Source organism: Carya illinoinensis, chromosome 12, assembly GCF_018687715.1.
Source record: "Carya illinoinensis cultivar Pawnee chromosome 12, C.illinoinensisPawnee_v1, whole genome shotgun sequence".
Taxonomy (NCBI): domain Eukaryota; kingdom Viridiplantae; phylum Streptophyta; class Magnoliopsida; order Fagales; family Juglandaceae; genus Carya; species Carya illinoinensis.
In genome coordinates, this window is record NC_056763.1 from 28,027,187 (window position 1) to 28,033,186 (window position 6,000).

Sequence of the window (6,000 nt, forward strand, 5' to 3'; positions counted from 1 at the left end):
AGACTCCAAAAGCTCGCCATCCCCGACCTCGCCCATGTGAGTTGCATCTGTCAGATCTAGAGCCGAAATTGAAAGAAAGAGGTTTTATGCAAAAGCTCAAACAAGATGCACGCTTTGCGGTATCACTCATTAATGGAAGATTGGATAGAGGCGCAGGCAAATTTTTCAAGCATATAGAAATGGAAATAAGGAGGTGGGGTGTGTAGCTTTCCAATTCCTAGCAGGCATCATAAGATAAGGAAATTGGTGGCCTTTGACGAAATGAATTCATGGGATGGGAAAAGAGTGTCGGTGAATAAGAGGTCGATCTTTCGAAGCACAGAATTGGGCCACTTGTTCAGCTGTTTCTTGATAATCTCCCCGCTCGTTCTAAATCCATGGAGGCACAGCCAATAACTCCAGAAAACCATTAGTCAAACATGGCATGCCAACAACCCCAGAAAAATTGATGGAAGCCATTATTCTCTGAAGTGAAGAGAATGATACATTTTATTTAAAAAAACTAAGAGTTTGGACGTGGTAATGAATATTTTTATAATGCTTTTATGATTTCGGGCCAGAAGCTCGTATTGAAAAAACCACCAGCTTTCTTTTTGAGATAATATTATACAACTATTGAATTAAATATTATGATGCATCAAAAGTGATATGATTCAAAATATTTGTATGTTTTTCATGATTATCTTGATCATCCAAAATCAATTACGATAAGTCAAATAAATTTCATATGGACGTCCATAAAAGAACTAGAAGATTCTTTTACTATAAAGTCTTCCCACCAGGAGTGGAAAGAAAAATTTGCTAGAAGCAAATAAAATGAAATAATTTAATATTATCTTAATTATCATAGGTGAACTGGAAGTTCAGATGATAATTAATTTATGGATGTAATAAGATAAAAATATCTCATATTCTAACTGCTAAAATCTCAGCAATGATTAAAGTCCACGTAGGACAATTAAGAAATTTAGCAGTCTAATGAATATAAGACATGTCTAAAAGCATATGAGACCTATTGATACAAAATATAAAGCATCCCAAAAGAGAAAAGCACAAATAAAAGGAATTGGTGCTCCTGAAGGGGCCGTACCCACAAAACAAGCAATAAGATCCATCCAAACTTTCTATACAAAATTTTTCCATAAAACTCCTGAAGAGTATAATCCTCCTGAAGAGTGCCTCATGAAGATATTTTTCATTAAATGTGTTCCCTTGAAGAGTGATAGGTACCTGAAAATAACAAGATCTCGATACATTTCATGAATATTAGAGAAATCTTTAATAAAAATAAAACCGTTATCGACAATATATTTTCATATAAGATAGCATTACCAGAAGTAATGAAAAAAGTGAGTCAAGAACCGTCGAAAAATACCGACATAAAAATATTAGCCAAAATAGAAACAATTCCTAGAGAGTTGATATCACTAGTAAAATGTGATACATATGGACTTGTAGTCCAAACACATAAAATGTGATACTTTTTAAATATCAGTGGGTATTTGTATAAAGAAAAGAGAGTTTGGATATACATGATTCACTGCATATTTATATGGATCATTAGATCATTACATATATATGAAAATTCCTGAAGGATATAAAATGTCTAAAACTTCTAATCTAAAAATGTGATGTGTATATATAAATCACGAGTCGGTTTCTCACAAAAATAATATTGATATGTTTTTGAAGTTGATGAAATTATATTGAGGTTTTTATTAGTTTTACCGAGAGTTTGGATATGTATGATTAACTACATATTTATATGGATTACTAGATATGAAATGCATGAAGCAAATAGTCATGAAATACTTATTCTATCAAGTTTCAAAAATCCTTATATGATTTAAAAAAATCCAAACATACGTGGAACAAATTTTTGTCAATATATTTTCAGTATCTATATTAATTTTTATTGCAATTTATATAGATAATTTAATTGTCATTGAGGCTCTAGAAGTGCTCATGAAAACTGCACATATTTGAAATATAAATCTGAAACCCTTGTGGCTTCAAGGAGGAGATGAATGAAATTATTAGTTCTGAAATATCATTTCTTAAATGTAATTAGTATTTCAGATTCATATTACGATTTTATAAGAAGTGTGCATTATTAAAGAAGAAATAAAATAAAGCACACAAAATATCTACTAGAAGATAGAAACACAAATATGAATATTTGTGAAATATTATTTTATTATCTCGAAACAAAATTATAGAAATTTGAGACTCTTCGCCTCATTTTTTAAACGCTATTACTTTTCAAAAATCTGCATGGCATTCCTATCTAAATGAGTAGACAATCAAAAAAAAAAGATTTAAGCAATGATTTTAAATTCTTATTCTCTTACTTTATTTCTCCTATCTTCATGTTGGACTCCAAAAGAAGTCGATAAAGGATAGAAATATTCTCATTGAGTTTGCCAACTCCAAAAGTTTTGGATTGTAGTCGTTGAAAAAATGCAACAATAGTTTATGAGTATTGGGTACCGAGATTCACAAGCTTGTAAATAGTTTCATTATCTGACTTATTAGTTAAATTATTATTGTATTGCATTATAACACCTACAGTAGAAATAGAAATAACTGGTGAACGAGATGCAGAATACCTCATATATTGATCATGAGAAGATTGCTAGCCATTGCAGAGTAAGAATGCAGACTAATTATAGAAAAGTGAAGAAGATGAGATGTGAATGAAAATAAGCTGAATATTTCTTTTATAGAGAAAATTATGACAAAGCATCTCTATCGTTTTACAGCATCTCTTGTGAAGTATCTCTCTACAAAAGACAAGAGATGTCGCATCATAACTCTGCGGCGCCTGACAGTTACAGAAGAGCTGTAAAATCCTGCAGTGCTTGTCTTGTCTAAAAAGATGACCACCGTTTTTGTTGAATATGGAGGTTAGCGGCTTAATTTAGATGAATTTTTCACTAACTATGTTATTTACAAGAACTTTAGAATAGCACAACTCCAGAAAAGTAGTGAATTTAATAATCTTGAGTCAATATGGTGAATTTGTTTACCAAAACATTATCAACTGCATCATTTAAAGAGTTGGTACACAATATTGAGATATATCAATGCAAAGACCTTCACTATAAAGTCTTGAAGCACTTTTATATGGACAAAACTCAACCCTTGAGTATTCCAATAGTTACTCGATCATTTGATGAGCAGAAAGATCCATTCCGTCCTTGTAAAGATAATGAATAAATTTTTGGTCCTAAAGTACCTTATCTTCAATTCAATTAAAGTCCTGAATATGTGATTATTTTATCAACATGGATCAAGTCCACAATTAGTTGGATATACAGATACAGGTTATCTTTCAGATCCACACAAGAAGATCATTGCAATTCATGAGGAGAAATGTGAAATTGATGCCAAGCAGATACGGTCAAGTAATAATTTGGCAAATTTATTCGCTAAAGTATTACCAACTGCAACATTTGAGAAGATTATGCAAAACATTAGAATATAGAGACTTGAAGACCTATTATCATGCACTTTTCAAGGGGAGTAATGTCTTGAAGACTTGTACTGATTGTACTCTTTTTCCTTCGTTAAGGTTTTATCCCACTGGGTTTTCCTTTGTAAGGTTTTAATGAGGCAATCCTAAAACACTTGACGGTACACATGAATACTGTACTCTTTTTCTTTCGCCATTGATTTTTTCCTACAAGGTTTTTCCTTGGTAATGTTTTAACGAGGCATATTCTTTAAATATGGTCATCCAAAAAGGGAGTGTTATAAATCAACTTGTATTATATGACCACATTTAACTGTCATAATTGACTAGATCTTAGCCGTTAATTAATACCTTTGTATCTCTATATATATGGATATATTTCTAGGTTCAATATACAGAAATATGAATTTTCTCTCATGCTCTCTCGCTTTTCATTGATTTTACAACGAGAAATGCTACGCTTAAGCCCCAACCTTCCGCCCACACCACACACCGCCGCTTTTATTTTTTATTTTTTTTAGTGTACAGTAAAAAAAATTTTAACTCCCTTTCCCAGTTTCCCGTACGCATTTGTCTTCCCCCCTTTCCCCGGTTTTCGTCATCATCACTAGCTCTTGAACTAGCTCTTTCAGTCTCAACGTCCAAATCTCTCTTGGTTCGTCCACGGTTCCTAACACTGAAATCCATCTGAAACGAGGAAACTGTACTGTTCGGAGAGGACAGATCCGCCCCATCGTCTACCTCGTCCATCGCTATCGCCATATCGGGAAGCGATTTACATCCAATCCTCTTCCCATGCCATCTGACGAACCCGGTTCGGACACCACTGTTTAAAAGCAAATACATGTTAAACCAAAAAAGTGAGTACGAAGATCCTACCAAAACCCGTATCTTGAAAGCTGACTCTTTTAATTAGTTTGCTTAGCGAAAAACCAAAAAAATAAGCATCTTTGGCAGCGTACTAAGAAACTTTGAAGAGAACAAGAAATCAGAACCGGAATCAGGGTTACTTTACTTTTAGTTTTTCAGTCTTTCCAAACGTTTTCTTAGAAACTAAACATAGTTATAAACAAACAATAGGGCAAAGTGGGCATTACAGTTATCAGTAAGCCAAGGAAATAGAAGCTGTGCTGGAGGCTGGCTGCGAGGAACAGGTGAGAAAGGTAGAAGATCAAGCTGAACAAGTGGATCTGAAGAGATTTTTTTGTCACCCTCGCCTGATCTGATCACTTCTCTCCTTGGCTTACTGAAATGGGTACGGGGGAAAGGGGGGAAGACGAATGCGTACGGGAAACTGGGAAAGGGAGTTAAAATTTTTTTTACTGTACACTAAAAAAAATAAAAAAATAAAAGCCACGTGGGCGGTGTGTGGTGTGGGCGGAAGGTTGGGGCTTAAGCGTAGCATTTCTCTTTTACAACAGAGACCCATTATTTGTGGCTGCTAATTATACATATGGTGCTGCCAACCTACGTGTGTATATATTTTTATAATTGCTAACGTATTTGATGACGTGTTGATTCAATTTTTTATAAATATTTTATTTAAGAAAAGAGAGGTGTACTATATAAACAAATTTTATAATAATAAATTCATAAATTAATATAATTTCATATGATACGTTATATCTACTTTACAATTTAATATATAACACAAAGTTAAATCACTTTGTGAGTTTACTTTTATTAAATCTGTTTGTGGCATAGGTATAACCACTTCGTCCGGATTTAGATAAATTTTACAACCAAATCAATATACATATGTTTTAAAATTTTAAAAACAAATATGAATCAATTCATCATCAAAATTAGAACTTTCATTTGTTTAGTTCGGTCCTGTATTTTCAATTTACTGTTTACACATGACACTACATAACTTGAGACTTAAAAGTTAATACTGTTGTCCTCAAAAATTAAATTTATATTAATATTTTAATATTAATGTCGATATTTATGATTTTCTCTATCAACTTTTTCTTTTTTGAAGAATAAAAATTATTAGAGAACCATAAACATGTCACATTTTATATTATGAGATGACAAAATATCATATAATATTATTTTTAATTTAAAATCCTGCTAATTGATGCATTAAACAAATTATTATGTAGAAACTTGTAACGTCAATTAATATAAAATATTTTTTATTGATATTTTAGATAATATTAAGCTGGCAATCCGGTCGGCCAAAGACGGGGTTGGGCCTAACCCAATCCGACCAGGTTTCATTTTAAAAGCACACAAACCCATCCTGGTTGGGATCCGAGTTTAGTTTCAATGGATTCTCCAAAAAGAAGAATGCGATTACACCACTATATTCTAAGGAGAAATCAAATGAAAAAGAAAATAATTAGATGCAAAAAAAACAAAGGATCATTTGTCAATGCACATTAAACATATGTTCTTCTCAAAACATATCCGAAAGACCAAGGTTTTCTTTCTCGATTTTCAACCTTTTTCTTCTTCTCTAATTTGAGCTACGACTTCTTTTGTGGGATCAAGCATACAGATGGGTTTCATCTTCAATT